This window comes from Tamandua tetradactyla, chromosome 8 (assembly GCF_023851605.1).
Source record: "Tamandua tetradactyla isolate mTamTet1 chromosome 8, mTamTet1.pri, whole genome shotgun sequence".
NCBI lineage: Eukaryota > Metazoa > Chordata > Mammalia > Pilosa > Myrmecophagidae > Tamandua > Tamandua tetradactyla.
In genome coordinates this window covers 55,881,639-55,897,594 of record NC_135334.1, presented here as the reverse complement: position 1 = coordinate 55,897,594, position 15,956 = coordinate 55,881,639, and positions in this window count along the sequence as shown.

Below are 15,956 nucleotides of genomic sequence, written 5' to 3'. Positions count from 1 at the left end.
AAGATATTCTTCGGTAGAATGGTGAAGTGAAAGGGACCTTGGGCAGAGTTATAGGAAGTGTGGATTCTAGTTCTGATTTGACCATAAATTTGGAAAATTATGCTTTGAGTCTTTGTCCTGAGAAATGGAATTATCTATATTTAGGGAGGGCTTTAACTAGTTCGATTTTAAGATTCTTGCTTTAATTTCTTTGATTACAATCAGAACGTTTAAGAGATTTTTTTCAAAGTGTGGTTGATATGAATTGCCAATTTTTAAGTAATTAAAATACAAAACCATATTAATATGAAATTGATAAATTACTCCTTAATGATGTATCTTGTAGGGTTGTTTTTAATTCAACATGATGCATTTCAGTCATCAATGAATTATAGATACAGATAATGAACAGTTAACTAATAGAAATTATTTGTTATTAGGACACTAGATAAGAGATTTTTTTTTGCTGAGTGAAAGAAGCCAGACTAAAGAAGAGACAAGTATACAACTCCATGTATATAACAGTCTAGGAAACACATATTAACTTATAGTGACAGAAAGCAGATTGGCTGTTACTGGCAATGGGGGTGAGGTAGGGGCAGAAAGCAGCAGGAGGGAAATGTCTCAAAGGGGGCACAAATGAGCTTTTGTTGATAACATATTTGTTTATCTGGACTGATGATGGTTTTATGGATGAAAACATATGTCAAAACTTATCAAATTATATACCTCAACAATATACAGTTTATTGCACCTCCATAAAAATATATTTTTTTAAGTAAGAAAGTCTAAACTATCATGATGATTCTGGGCATAAACTCCAAATGAACAAAACTGATTCAATGTAATTTTTCAAGGAAGGAATTTAACAAAAAATGTGCCTACTCTATACCCTTTCTAGTGCTAGGTATTTGAATTCCGAAACAGCTGAGATTATTCACTCTCCAATTTAATCTTTTCAGTAACCTCTATGTCAGATAGTATTATCCCATTTTTTATATAGGAGTGACCTTAATCTAACCATTTATTAGTTTAGAGAGACACATAGACATGTGTACAGTCTTACAGTCAATAAATAAAAGAACTGACTTTGAATTTAAGTTTATCTGACACTAAAGTCCAAGCTCTCTGCCGCCACCAGACTGCCTCAAGAAAACAAAACAATAATGTGTGTTATGTACATTCACGTGTGTTTACAAGAGAGGAGGAAAAAAAGAGAAGTCTAAAATAATGGAAGAGAAAAAATAAAATGGGAGATGTAAGAGGAAAAAGAAAGGACAACACAGCACAGCTTAGTCTTGAGCCATCAAATATTAAAAGGTCAGTATCTAGGGTAGAATGTGACTCCTTTCTTGATATGGATTTGAGAACACTTTGTATGGGACCAAGCAGAACAAAGAGTTTGCAAGGGAAACTAGTAGATGGGGAATGTGAGTTTGGTCATGCTGACAGAACACATCTGTAGTTATTGTGCCTATTATCCCTGTCAACCTGGAGAGCAGCCTCAGTGCTCTGAGTACCAGGTCATGTTCTCACATTTTTATGATTCTCTTTGAGACATAATCAATTCTGTGCATTCGTCTCTGCCATCCATCTACTCAGTAGTGAGCTGCCCACCTGCTTGGCATGTGGCAAAATGTCCAGAGAGATAGGAGTGAAAAATCATGGGTAGCAGTGGAAGCCAACAGTCTATTTCAAGTAAATTTCATTATTATGAGTAGAGTCCTTTCAGGAGCAATTTCCTGATGGATAAATGCAAAATGAACAGGCATTTATTGGTTGGGGGGAAAGGATAAATAGGATCTCTCAAGGTTCCAGAGAGACTCTTCTTTTCAATGCCCTTTGGCATGCAGAGTTGGCATCTCAGTCTCTTGTTCTCCTCATAACAAAACAAATGGCTTTGCTAAAGGACTATCCATCAAACTGTCTCTGAGGGAAACTCACTTGAATCCTCCATATTCTCCCATGCAGCTACTAGCAGTAAAATAGCAGTTGGGACCTTTTCATTTGCAAGGAAAACTTTGCTTCAGCCATACAAGAGAATTCATTATCAAAACAGAGGGTCATTTCAGTAAACCCAGTGACAATTTCAGAGAAGCCAGTGTTGCAGTATCTTAAGATGTTGGAACCAGGTACTGGAAAACTGAATGGTGTGCCTCTCCGCTCTGCTTCTCTTAACAGATCTTATCCATGCTCTCTCTCTCCTCCTCCTCTTTCCTTTCTCCCACTCTTCCCCCTACCCCTCTCTCCCTTTCTCCTGAAATTGATGTCCTATGCTTAAATTATTCAGAGACCACATTGTCTGGAATATTTGGATGAAAATATGGGATGAAGATGATGATGGTGATGACGATAATGACAAAGTACCTACTTTCTATGTCTGAAAATAAGGAGAATAATGCCTACCAATTAGGATTGTTGTAAAAATTGGACAAAATCATATATGGAGAACACCCAGGAGAGTTCCGGACAAAGAGTAAATCCAAAGGCAAGACAGGGCCCAACGAAAAAGGACCTCCCATTCTGTGTCAAAAGTGGTATCAGCTAGCAGGCACAAAACCCTTACAGTGTTAGGCTCTGTTTGATCTGCTTTAGGTAAATCATCTTCCTTAATGCTCTTAATAACCTTATGCGCTAGGTACAATTACTATCCCTATTTCCAGGTGGATGGATCAGTAGGTGGTGGAACCTGGAAGTGAAGCTAGCCAGTTTGACTTAAAAAGTTTGTGCTCCTGACCTCTCTGTCATATTGACCTCAGTTTGCATTTTAATCCAAAAGCTCAGAAATGGACAGCACAATACTACCTAACTGTAATGTAATTATGTTAAAACACTGAATGAAGCTGCATGTGAGAATGATAGAGGGAGGAGGGCTGGGGACATAAATGAAATCAGAAAGAAAAATGGATGTTAAAGATCGAGATGGTATAATCTAGGAATGCCTAGAGTGTATAATAGTGAAATGTACAATGTACAAATTTTAAAAATGTTTTGGCATGAGGAAGAACAAAGGAATATCATTATTGCAGGGTGCTGAAAATAGATGATAATTAATACTTTAAAATGTCACCTAATGTGTAAGACTAAAGCAAAAAATGTTTATTTGTTACAAAATTTAGATTTTTGACTAGAGCATTTCCTAATATAACTCATGTAGATAGTTTGATTGAATGTCATGAGTACTTGGAATCTCAGGTAGCACATGAGATTTTGTTGGTTTGTCCAGAGTGATCCCCCGATGAATCCCAGAATGATTTGATCAGTGACTGGAAAAGTATTTGCAAGCCCCCTTTGGGGAATGGTGAGAGTGGGGAGAAATTCAACTTCCCCAAAAGCACTGATTATCTCTTAAAGGTCTTTTTTTTTCTTTTGCATGGGCAAGCACTGGGAATCGAACCCAGATCTCTGGCATGGCAGGCAAGAACTCTGCCTGCTGAGCCACTGTGGCCCGCCCTTTTAAAGGTTTTGAGCAGCAGTTTTAGAAATAATTTGAGACAGATTTTTGTTTCATAACATTCACTCAGATGATGGAATAAAGAATACTTCAGGATACAAAGATTAGCTCTCAGTATTGCCAACAATAAGAATAATCATGTGCCAAGTAACGAGAAATTGGAAATTGGAAATAACCCAGATAACTATGTAACAACCCTGAAACCATGTGATGATTTTAAAGCATTTTAAAGAGTTCAGACCAAGGTTAACTCACATGCTCATTTTTTCCAGAAAGCACAGCTCTTCCTCTTTTCTCTTGTGAGACAAAATCCCTAGCTTAGTGGCAGGACTAACAACTTAGTTGCTGTTAGCATGCCAGGCCTTGGGATAACACAGACTCAGACTCATGAAGAGATCAGTCAGGTATTCAGGATTTCCAAGATCAGATTGCATGGGTGGCCCAGAGGGATACGAGGGCTGAGTTCTAAATATCTCCAAAGCACAGGCACTTACTCAAAGTGCAAATTCTACACCCTAACAACTACGACTGGATGAAAGCCCAGTCAACTTAAAATGCTTCATCTTCATACCAGGCACAGCCCCAGCTTCCATTTGTAAATTGATGATGAAAGGCCAAATTTCTTTCTCTATTAGTCTTCACTTTCTTTCCCTCTCTCTCTGCATATATACATTTACACACATTCATATATGGACATAAAAATTATTTTCCTTTCATATATTGCATTTAAACAAATTCAGCCCTTGCCAATATAGATATTCTTTTGAATTCCCTCATGTAAGTTAGAGTTCTCTTTGAGTCTTTGTATTTTTTAGTAATTTTATATTATGGATTGCTTCAAAGTTTGTGCAGGGCCTGCCTCCAGAGTAAGTAATAGATTCAGGGCAATAATAAAATGGACTTTTTTTTATTTCTAGTGACCCAGATCTGCTTCATAATGATATATATATATATATATTGTTTTTTTGCACCAAGAAATGACATAATGATATTTTAATCTGTCTTTTGTCTTTATAGAACAAGAGAGGGGTCGTTGTTTTGGTCTCAAGAAGAAAAAAGTCCCTCTCCTCCCTCCTTGATAATAATATGTTTTCATTTTTTATGTTTAGTTGGAGCTGCTGTACTTAATGTAGTAGAAAGTGATTCATGAAATTCCTCTAAGTATACTTGAGATGCTTTGATATGAAATATTAATTTATTGTATAACCTCTAAATGACCTCTAAACATATTCGTCATCTTTCATACGTCAGAATATCTGTGCACTTATGAGGTTTACATGGCAATTATTCCCTCACAGATTCACCCTTAAGACCCAGACATAAAATATAATTCATACTATTATCCAGCACAACAGAAAAATTAGTTTTCTTCCTCATCTTCATGTCCAAGTACATGACACAATGGAGTTGCTTTTTAGAGTATATTTCACTGCTTCTCTCTGACACCATATCTGAATCTAAGGATAGGTAAAATTAAGCTATAATTACAGCTATTTAATTAATAGATGGTATCATTTATTTTATACAACTAACAAAATTTTTGAGTACTTACTTGATGTGCCAGAAATTGTTTTAAGTGTGAAAAATGCATCACCTGAAGTTCTACTTCTTCGTAGGCTGTAGAAAGTCACAAGAGATGATTGCTTCTATCCTAACAATGAGAACAAGTTGGATAATCTACAAAATGATCAAGGTTTTTCAGCCTATTAGAGAATTGAGGAAACACTTCTCTAATAGGAAAGAATTCCTCTTTATTGACAGAAAAAACTAACTTTTGCCAGATCAGAGAGAGGAGGAGGATGCTATAGAAATGGCTACAAAGAAAGTATATGGAATATTAATTAGGATATAAAGGCTGAGTCAAAAAGAGCCCGATCCACTCACCAACTCTTCCACATATCTTTATTCAGAGCTCACAAGAAAGATTTGGGGTAGATCAGAAAGACCCTCTCAGTGGTACAAGTGTGCATGGCCTACCTAAGTCTGAAGGTGGCGAGAGTCCTGAGAGAAGCCTTATGCATCCCTAGCACTGTGCACTGGGAGATGGTATTCTACCATTGGAGGAAGGTCAGGCGTGCTGCAAGAGCTCTCCTCAGCTAAGACAAAGATGCACAGTACATACCCAAGTCTCCTGAAGAACTGCAAGAAATCCTCTATCACTCCAGGGCTCACACCAATTATGAAGGAGCAGAAGTCTACCATTATGGGAATTTGAAGATTGTGATGAAGAGAATATAGCTAAAGCAATAATAAGGTCAAGATGTAGCTCAGCCACAAATTACACTGACTCAACATCTCACTCCAACAGACTAAAAGGAGAAAAGGCATATGCTTTTCTGGGAAGAAATGTATTTACCTCTGACTCTACTGTTGTATTAAAACAATGCCTGATATTCAACTAAAAATTAGGATTAAAAAATTGTTGTTGTAGTCAATAGATAAGACTCTTGATAGAATCTGACTAAGACATTGTCTAGATATTAAAATGATCAGATAATGACTTCAAAAGTAACATAAATATATTCAGTTATCTAGTGGCACAGTTGGATACCATGAACAGATGAGATATTTCAGCAGAGAAATGGAAATTATTAAAAAGAACCAAATGGAAATGCAATAGATGAAAAACATGATGCCAGACATTCAGAATTATGTTTATAGGTTTATCAGTAGAATGTATACAGCAAGGAAAAGAATCCAAACATAAAGACAAGTAAACAGAAATTATTCAAACTGGAACACAAACTGAATAAAAAATGGAATAGATAAAGCAATGATATGTGGGACAATATCAAGCAGTATAACATATGTGTAAGTGGAGTACCAAAAAGAGAAGAGAGAATGGAGAATAAATTTCTGTGGAGACAATGGCTTAACATTTTCTGAAATAATGAAAGACAACAATTGACAGATACAAGAAGCTTACAGAACTCCAAGCAGTATAAATAAGAAGAAAAAACCATAGAAAATAGAAAGAGAAATAGAAATAGAAAATAGAAATAGAAGAGACAAAGACCCTGTTTGGAGCTCCAAAAGCACTAAATGATATGAGGCTATAGATCAGAGATTAGTGGGTTTAGAGATGAAGGAAAACCTAGTAGTTTTCACAAATTTCTAGGAAAAAGGAACAAAGTATTGCCTTTGTTCCTTAATACTAATATATGGTACCATCAGGGCACGTTTATTTATGGGCATGTTTTTAGACAACCAAGCCCATCCCTATTTTATAATAGACCAGTCATGTGTAGGCTAATTACATTCAGGAGGAGTGTAAAATTATTAATGCTAAGAAAGTCATAAATAATTCTCCAAATCCTTATTGGCTATAAGAGCTGTATAATTCACTCCATGTACAACTAAGGAAGAATTAAATTAATTCTTACTGCTTTGCACTTGAGAAAATAAACATTAAAAATAATGTGACATAATGGAAGGAGGACAGGCATAAGTCCAAAATCATGGGTTCAAATATTGGTCCTTTCAAATACTCTGAGCTGGATTTTTGGTCTCATTGAATCACGGTTTTCATATCTATAAAGCAAGCTGACCTACTTGTCTCATTGTTTTGAGAAACAATATAAGCAGTATAGTACTCTTCAAAAAGTGGTTATTTTTTTTATTATTGTGGCAATTTGGACAGGTACAGTGTCTGTCCAAATTTAGATGTCTCATTTTTGACATCTAAATTGTTCTTGAGTGTTTTAAATCCTTCTTTGGCACGGGATATTTGAAAATCAGCTTTTGGGCACAGACCAAGAGAATTCAGCTATCAGCTACAGAGTACTACAGCAAGTGCCAAAAAAAAAAAAAAAAAAAAAAAAAAAATTACTGATTTTTCAGCGGTAAAATTTCTCTGCTGAACCAAGTCTTAAGGGTTTTATAGTTCTTTCCCATATGAAAAGGCCAATTGTCACATCTTGGTTTTGATGGAACTGTCAGAATAACAAGTACAAATTATTTGACAGGCCTGGGAGATTTACCAACTTAAAAGGGAATTTAAAGATGAGGAGTATTTTTAAGGAATCCAGTGACTTGTGTCTTGACAGCAAAGACATCACAGACTGAAATAGGCACAGGTGCCCCACCTCCAGCTAATGATTGGCATTTCCAGGTCTGTTCATGTGTAGGGAGTCCAAGGCAAGCATTCTAGAAGCGGCATCAACCCCTTCAGGGGACAATAAGGCGATTATTTGAAATACGCGTGGTATAACTGAGTAGGAAATGCCATTCCACTGTTATTCCTCCTCACCCTAGGACCAAATTAGGAAAAGGAGGGGGGCATTTGTCAATAGCAGACACCATCTCTAAATTCAAAATGTCTAGAATCTGTATGGTCTGGGAAACAATTAGAGCTGGTAACTAAATATGTGCTTGTCCCTGCCCCTGCCAGGAGGAGGAGGCATCGTTTATCATTCTCACATAAGCATCCTGTGGGAGCTGAGAGGTTAAAATGTTACAATAGATGGGGCTGAGAGGTGGTATGAAACTTTTAATAAATGAAAATTATTCCATAAAACTGGTATACATTTTAAGGAAACCAGCCTTCTGAAACAAACACAACTCTTTTGAGTTTACACCCCCCAATTTTAGATTTCACACTAAAGTACTTGCATTCTATTAAAAAATTCTGATGTTATCTAGAGAACTATAGCCAGCATATTTGTCACTCCACTTCTGGGTAACCACACAAATTAAGAAATTTTAAAGCTTAAATTTTTATAGCTTGCATCATGAAAAATGCGGGTTCATTAAATATGCATTTTCAGACAACTTGCCTTACCTTCCTTGAAATATCCCTGAGCAATGAAAAGCCAATGAAGAATTTTAAGCAGGGGCATGACAGTGTCACTACACTGTGGTGAGGATTGGAGGAGGTCAAGGCTGGGGGTAGGAAAGTATGTTAGGAGGCTATAGCAGTGACACAGGTTATAGATTATGATGGCTTAAGATAGACATATAATAGGTAATTTTAAATTGGAATTAAGAGGTCATGACTAATTGAATGTGGAGTGGTAGGAGAAAGGAATAAGTCAGTGATAATCAAGTTTCTGACTTTTGGAAATTTGAGCTTGCTTTGGGGGCAAGAAAAAGATACATGGTGCTGTAAACACTTCTTTGAAGAAGCTTAGCTGATGATAGAAGAGTTATATAATATTTGCAGTAGAATGAAAAGTCAGGGACTTATTTTTATGATGGTAGAGAGATTTGAGCATAGTTTTATGATGGCGCTTTCCTGATCATGCAGATTTTGATTATATTTTACCCTGAGCAATTATTTATAACATAAACAGCAAAAAAGAAAATAATCTATTTATCAATTCATAATCTTCTTGCCCTTTTAAGCGCTTACGTGTCCATTTTCATTTTACGTAACTTAAAACATAGCATCATTTTTCCCCACTTGTAGCATAAACATTTCTTAATGTTGTTGTATTAGCAGCGCAGTTATTTTTCATACTGTACTATATACTGTCAAGCATGTGTACTACAAATGATCTGTCTCAGTTTTGTTAAACTTTAGGTTGTTTCCAACATTTTATGACTGTAAATAATGTTGTGATTAATTGCATAAAGTTCCTCCAAAACAAAAACAGAGAGGGACCCAATAACACATTATCTTCTGTAAACTTACCAAAGCCAGCATTCTTCATGCTGAAAGGCTTCAAGCATAATTCAATAATGCAAAAATTGATGGGACTCCTTCTATTTATTCTTTTAGTAACCCAGACTTCAAAGCACAGCAAGCTGGTAGTTAAAATATACAGAAAGAGATCATGGAGTGCCCACATTGACTTCAAATTTCTTGTTGAAACTAAATGAGTTCTGTGAACCCATCTTGGGTTGATGTCTTTCCACCAACATCCTAAAGTACATGAAATACAGCGAGAGAACATCAATCATCTTTCTTCTTTTATTTTTTATATTGGAAGAAATGTTGCTGTTCTTAATACTTTCCTTGCTATTGTGTTCCAAGTAAAATAATCCACTCTCCCTGGAGGGCTGAGTGCACTGCCAGAAAATCTTTCATTTGAGCTTGCAGCATTGAAAGTCTGCTAAACACCGGGTCTGTCAAATCCTTCCACAAATTGATCCCACATTTCTGATGAGACACTTGTTGAAATGAAAAAATTTTACTGCTTTTGCAAAGGTCAGCTGAAAAAAATAGGACACCCCTGGGAAGGGGAAGGTGGGTCCTGACTCCACCTCTCTCTATTAAGACACCTTTCTTTTATTTATCCTGGATTAAGATGTTGAAGGCATCGTTTTATCTCTCAGGGTTTGTTCAAATATGACAGTTACCTACAAAAAGACAAGGAAGAAAAGGACTAGGATTTGGAAACTCAACACACACCACTGGGGAAGGCTCTTGGACAGACACAATGAGGTAGGAAGTATATAGTAGAAAGCTGTGGTTCTAGAAAAAAAATGGGTTCAAATTCCAGTAAATGGGTGAGCTTTACAATGTAGAGCACATTACTTGACTGCTCTAATTCCGCATCTGTAAAACAGGATTTTTGTGAGGAATTAAGTAAGATACTGTATGTAAATGATTTACCAAACCATTTGGCACAAAAAAATAGTCTGATAAATGGCAACTACTATTCCAATAATGAGCAGAAGTATCTGGGTGCAAAAATAAGGTATAATTTTGGATTTAGAGATATCCACTGGGTGAAGGTGCTACAGTGTTAAAAACGAGATAAGCAGGCAGTGGGGCTCAAGGTGGGGTGAAGAAGAACAGGGATGGAGATTCCTGAGTCTTCACAAAATTAGGAATTTCTGAAGGCAGGCAATAGGCATCATAAAAATCTCTACATTGGTAAAAGGGCCTTAGTTACCAGGTGGGGCCTTAGAAGTCAGATTCCAGTCTCCAAAGATGCTGATGACAGGAGCAAGACTAAGACCCAGCCCCAGGAGAAGCTAAACAAAGGGCTGGAACTGTAAGAGCCACTAAGGCTCAGGGAACAAATAGGGAGCTGTTTCCAAAAGGGGTCTGGGTGTCGGGGAGAGAAGACTTAGCCCAAAGGGGAATTTCAGCTCAGAGCTGAGTTATGTAACTGGTAAGTCTCCCTGAATCTCACCTGCCAAGCATTTTCAATGTTTCCTTTCAACCTGTAATTGAAAATATCTGCACTTTGGGATGCCTGCTGGCTATTAGGAGAAAGTGCCTGCAATCACAAAAGTTTACTTGACTTCCTTGGGCTTGTGTGTCTCCATAAACCTCTGGAAATTTTATGCAAAATTTAAAAGGAGTGTTGGGGATCGAATCATGTCCCCCACAAAAGGCATGTTCAGATCCCCACCTCTGGTCCTGTGAGTGTGATACCATTTTGAAGATGTTATTAGTAATGATGTGCCCAAACTGAATGAGAGTGGGCCTGAATCCATTATGGTTGAAGTCTTATAAACACAGAAAACTGGATATAGAAGGAGAAGCCATGAGAGAAGCAGGAAGCTGGAAGACAAAGAACCCAGAAGCTGGAAGTCAACAGAGCAGAGAGAAGACACTGTAATGTGCATTGACATATGCAAGAAAAGCCAAGGAACCCCAAAGATTATTAGACAGTCAGAAGATATTAACCCTAGCAGGGAGCAAGCCTTATAGCCCTTGCAACTGTGAGTCAATGAATTCTTGTTGTTAGTGATGCAAATGTTCTAAAAAACGATCATCGTGATGGATATACAACTATGTGATGATATTGTGAGCCATTGATTGTACACCACGTATGGAATGTTTGTTATGTTGAGAATGTGGGTGTTTGTATGTTGTTTTGTCAATAGAAATACTTAAAAAATAAAAATAAAAAAATAAATTCCTGTTGTTAAGGCAAACTATTGTACAGTATTTGTTTCAGCAGCTAGAAAACCAAAACAATGAATATGTGCATTTTTTTTCTGGGGAAATAATCCAGTTTTCATCAGTCTCAAAAGGTTTATAACCTAGCCAGAGCAAAGAATCAATGCTCTTAACAAATGCTCTTTTTAAGCCAAAATATCTACATTCTACCTTTCTCCCTATCCTTGGCTTGATCAAATGTTTGGTGAGTAGAAGGCAGCATGTTCATTTTTTGTGGCAGGATTTTCCCGAACACGTGGGCCTCCAATTATCCTTATACTTTGCCTTATGCCTCCTTCCTCTCCCCTCTGTCCTTACTACTTTTAAAGGATTCATCACAATTTCTGGTCCACCAATGAGTCTGATCCTTATTTTCAAGCATAGCTATGAATTTAATATTTTTTTAACTTTAAAAGTCATGTCAATTGGGGTTCCTGTTAGGGAAGGAGCACTAAAAAATGGGTTCAATCTGTCGTCCTGAAGCGGAAAGTGAAGTGTCCTTATCTTTTCTCATTACTTCTCTCTCTTTCCACTCGGCCTCATGTGCCTTTCCTACAACTCTTGATTCTTTAAAGCTCACCTCAAGTTCCATATCCTCTCTGAAACCATATGGGATAGTCTTAGCCTTCAGAATTCTCTCCCACCTCCAAAATCGATAACACTCATTTAGCACTGGGAGAAAGTGTAAGGGAAAAAGAGTATAGCACATCATGTAGCAGGTTCTCAATCTGGGCACTATTGACATTTTGGGCCAGAAAATTTTGTTGTGGGTGGCTGTCCTGTGCATTGCGGAATGTTTAGCTGCATCCCTGGCCTCTACTGCTAGTTACCAGTAGAAAACTCCCTCAACAACCCTTACCTCTGCTCTCCTGTTGTGATAACTTCAAATATCTCCAGGGGAGAGCCAGTGTTACAGAGGAATTCTCATGTCAGGTACTGTGCAAGACTCCGTATAGACCGTATTTATGGTCATATCTTACTTTCCTACCTTTATCTTGACTTTGCTTCAGTTTACAAGTTTATTTTGTCTTTATTTTGGCCTGTATCATTATCTTTCTAAAGCACTTTAATCTTTTTTAACAACCAAAAAAGGAAGGTAATATACAAACAAACACTCATTGTTTCTATTAAATCTTGCCACAATGCTTGAAACTGGATATTAACATCATCTCTTAACAGATGAAGACACTAAAAACTAGAAATCTCTGTTCAATCAGTGGACTATGATCCAGAAAACAAACAAGAGGAACAAGGTTCCAAACCAGGCCTGCATGATTCCAAAGTCTGTATTTTCACCGCACAATGCTGTTTCACTATATTTCTTTTCATAGACTCATCTTTTTTACTCAAATGAATTTTAACCTGCAGAACTGGGATCATGCCCAATTTCTTCTGATGACATAGAAATAGTTATTCTAAAGGAAAAGAAGCTTGTATTTTAACCTTTCAGACACCTCACAAAAGAGAACACAAAAATCTGATACTAAAAGTTTCATTTTCTACCACTTATCTTAAACTACACTGAAACTATTTAATACTTTTGAAGGTTCAGAAAATACATTATAGAAAAAATACATCATCTTGATGATTACTTTAATGTACAACTTATGCTTCATGGTATTCTCTGATTTACTTAGAAAAGGCTATTTCTCCAACTGATTTTCAACTGATTGTTAGGATTTCAATTTCTTTAGAACTTCTACACTGGAGGAAAAAATAAGTCTGCTATTTTTCTCAATTTGGGGGGCTTGGCGTTTATCATACCCTTTCTCTCCTTTTAATGAGCTATAGAATTGAATTTCAAAAAACAAGTTGCCTTTTAGGACAGGAAGTTCGAAATTAAAGCACTCCACCATCATCACATCCTCAAAGTCAGAAAAGGACAGGTTAAATTTCTCACTTCTGCTAATTCTCACAAGGTATCACATCCTCAAAGTCAGAAAAGAAGAGGTTAAATTTCTCATTTCTGCTAAATCTTACAAGGCATTTGAAGACAAGACATCTTGGTAAATGGATTTCTGAGAGGAAAAAGGAAGACACCAGCAAATGCTTCTGTTACATTTTGTGTCAGACCATTAAAGCCAAGGGTTACTTCATCTCCTGCAATTTTGGTTTGCACCAGGAGGACAGCTTGGCAAGGCCAGAACCTCTGCTGAGGTTTCAATTATTTGACAGCCCAGGCAATTTTAGGCAAATTCACACCTCCAATCAGAACTACAGTTCAATGTGGGTAATATCTTACAGCTAATGAAACTAATGTTCAGTGGCTAAATGATCCAGCACTAACACACTGATTTCAAATTCAGTTACTTTTCATTAGAGTAGAAGCTTTGATATATCTCAAGCTCTCCAATATTGGTCGGGAAGTGTCTACTTAATTTTAAATAAAAATATTTATTGTACTTAAGAAATATAAGTATTAACCAGCACCATATTTTAAAGGCAAACTGTTAAATCAAAACTTCTAAATCACCTGGAATTGTACCTGAGATAAATTGCCCTAAGAGACCAGAATAGGATTTCTGAGAAGTAGAAAGGATCTTAGAAATGATTTTACAGAAGGAACAAGGTGATGTTATTTGTCTCACAAACATTTTGATTTCTGTCTCCATTTTCCTTAATTGGGGGGGGGGGTAGAGGTAGTGTAGAAAATTCTGGGAATATTGGGCCTAATTCTGGATTTATCTTTATTAGCTGTGTCCTAAGACAAGTCACTTCACCTCTCTAGACCTGTTTTCATTTTAATGACAGAGGTAGATGAGATGGCCTTCCAGCCTTACTAATATTACTGTTATGTGAATGTTATAGTTACGTTATCATAAAATTTAGTTTATAACACAAATAGGAAAATTAGATTATCACAATTCTCTCAAATTCAATTACTTCTGGTCTTTTTTGCCAAATCTCAGTAGCCTCAAAGTCGCAGTGACTCTGTGCGGTAGCCTTCCAATCTTGATCACCCCTCAGGTCTGTTCCCTCCCCATAAGCAGTTGCAAAAGCAATGGTGGGAGATATAAAAAACCTCTATTCCCCCCAAAATCAAAATCATCTTCTTGATTTTCAGTTCAGTTTAAGTTTTTGAAGGTTATTTTCTATGGGTTTCTTTGTGCCAATGTTCAAGACAGTGTTCTCGTCTTCCTTTTTTTGAAAAGAGAAATTTCACAAGCTTCTTCCCTCCAGTAGAGCTTGTTCAATAGAATACATCTTAGCTATTTCCCCTTAGCAAAAGATTGTTTTATAATTTGAAATTGGATAAAGATGACTTCCACAATTACTGATATTTATTTAATCCTTACTTCTTGCCAAGAATTGTTCTAAATAAATGAATGCAATTAATTCTCAGAAAACTCTATGAAGTACTTATATGTATTCTCGACTATCCAAATCTATTCAGTTCAGTGGTTAGAGGTCAGATAGAGTTCAGTAAGCACATAATGGGGTATCCAGGGAAACTACATTATCTGAACATACTTTAATTCCCCAACTTGGGAATGTGAATATTAGCCTGTGTTTAAATAGTAAGTAATGACTTAAAAATGCAAGTCTATTTGGTTCCTTTACTGAGATAGTAAGGGTTTAGAGAGGGAGACTTCAAACAGTGAAAGATATCTAAATCACTATCTCCATTTCATAGGTAAGGAAACTGAAACCAAGTAGGTTAATTGTCTGAAGTTTCATGGCCAATAAGGGGCAGAGCCAAAAATTTTATCCAGGCTGTATGGCTCTAGCGTCAACCATTAAGCCTGAGCTAGACTGCCTAACTCAAAATTGCTTTCCTTACCTGTATCCCATGATGTAAGCCATTTGTATCATCCCTGTAGCCTTTCTGGGAATGTCTCTCGGGAGGTTAGCCAGAGTTCTCATCTCACCTTCCAGAGTTCAACTTGTCAACAGACCCTGATTGTATGTTATAAGAACAACAATATAGCAATTTCAGATAATGGTATGTGTTACTTTTTGTACAGTTTAGTAGTCTAATTGCTTGGCTTATGGAACAATTATGTTCCACTCAGTTATTGCCTTTAATGAATTCTGCCATTATACAGAAATAAGTTACCTTTCCCTCTTATAGAAATAGGAAAAGCAGACTCCTACAGCTGATAAATCCAGGCTAAAGTGCAGGATAACTTAAGCTCTCTCTCTGAGAAATCCCTCCTGCAACCTCTAAAAACGTAGGGACTCTTCAAGCCATTGCCTGCCCTCAATTCATCCTATGTGTGAGGTCTGGTTTCTTGCAGTTGGTGAGATACAAATAGCAAAAAATGCTGGCAATGATTTTTCCTGGAGACCTCATTAGGCACGAAATCATGCAAAAGAATGGGTGTTCTGCATCTCCTTGATCGGCTCTTATGTGTCACTGACCGCTATCCAACTACAGAACAAGAAGATAAACTTACATTAAATAAAATCTTGTCTGCTAAGCAGGTGCTATCTTTATAAATGTTTTGTGCAAATGAAATTCATGCTTTACTTCAAAAGTGTGTTTACACACTCACACAGAAGCAAGGATAAGGCATAAAGTAGAATTAAAATTACATTCAATAAGTAATAGTAACAAAGAAAATAAACCTCCTTAGAGACCTTTCAGATGATAAAGACCTGCCATTAAGAGTGTCTGCTTCCGTGTCCCTATGTGGTGAAAAGGTAAAAGCTGTAAGGCAATATGCCATGAGGCCCAAGAAGCCA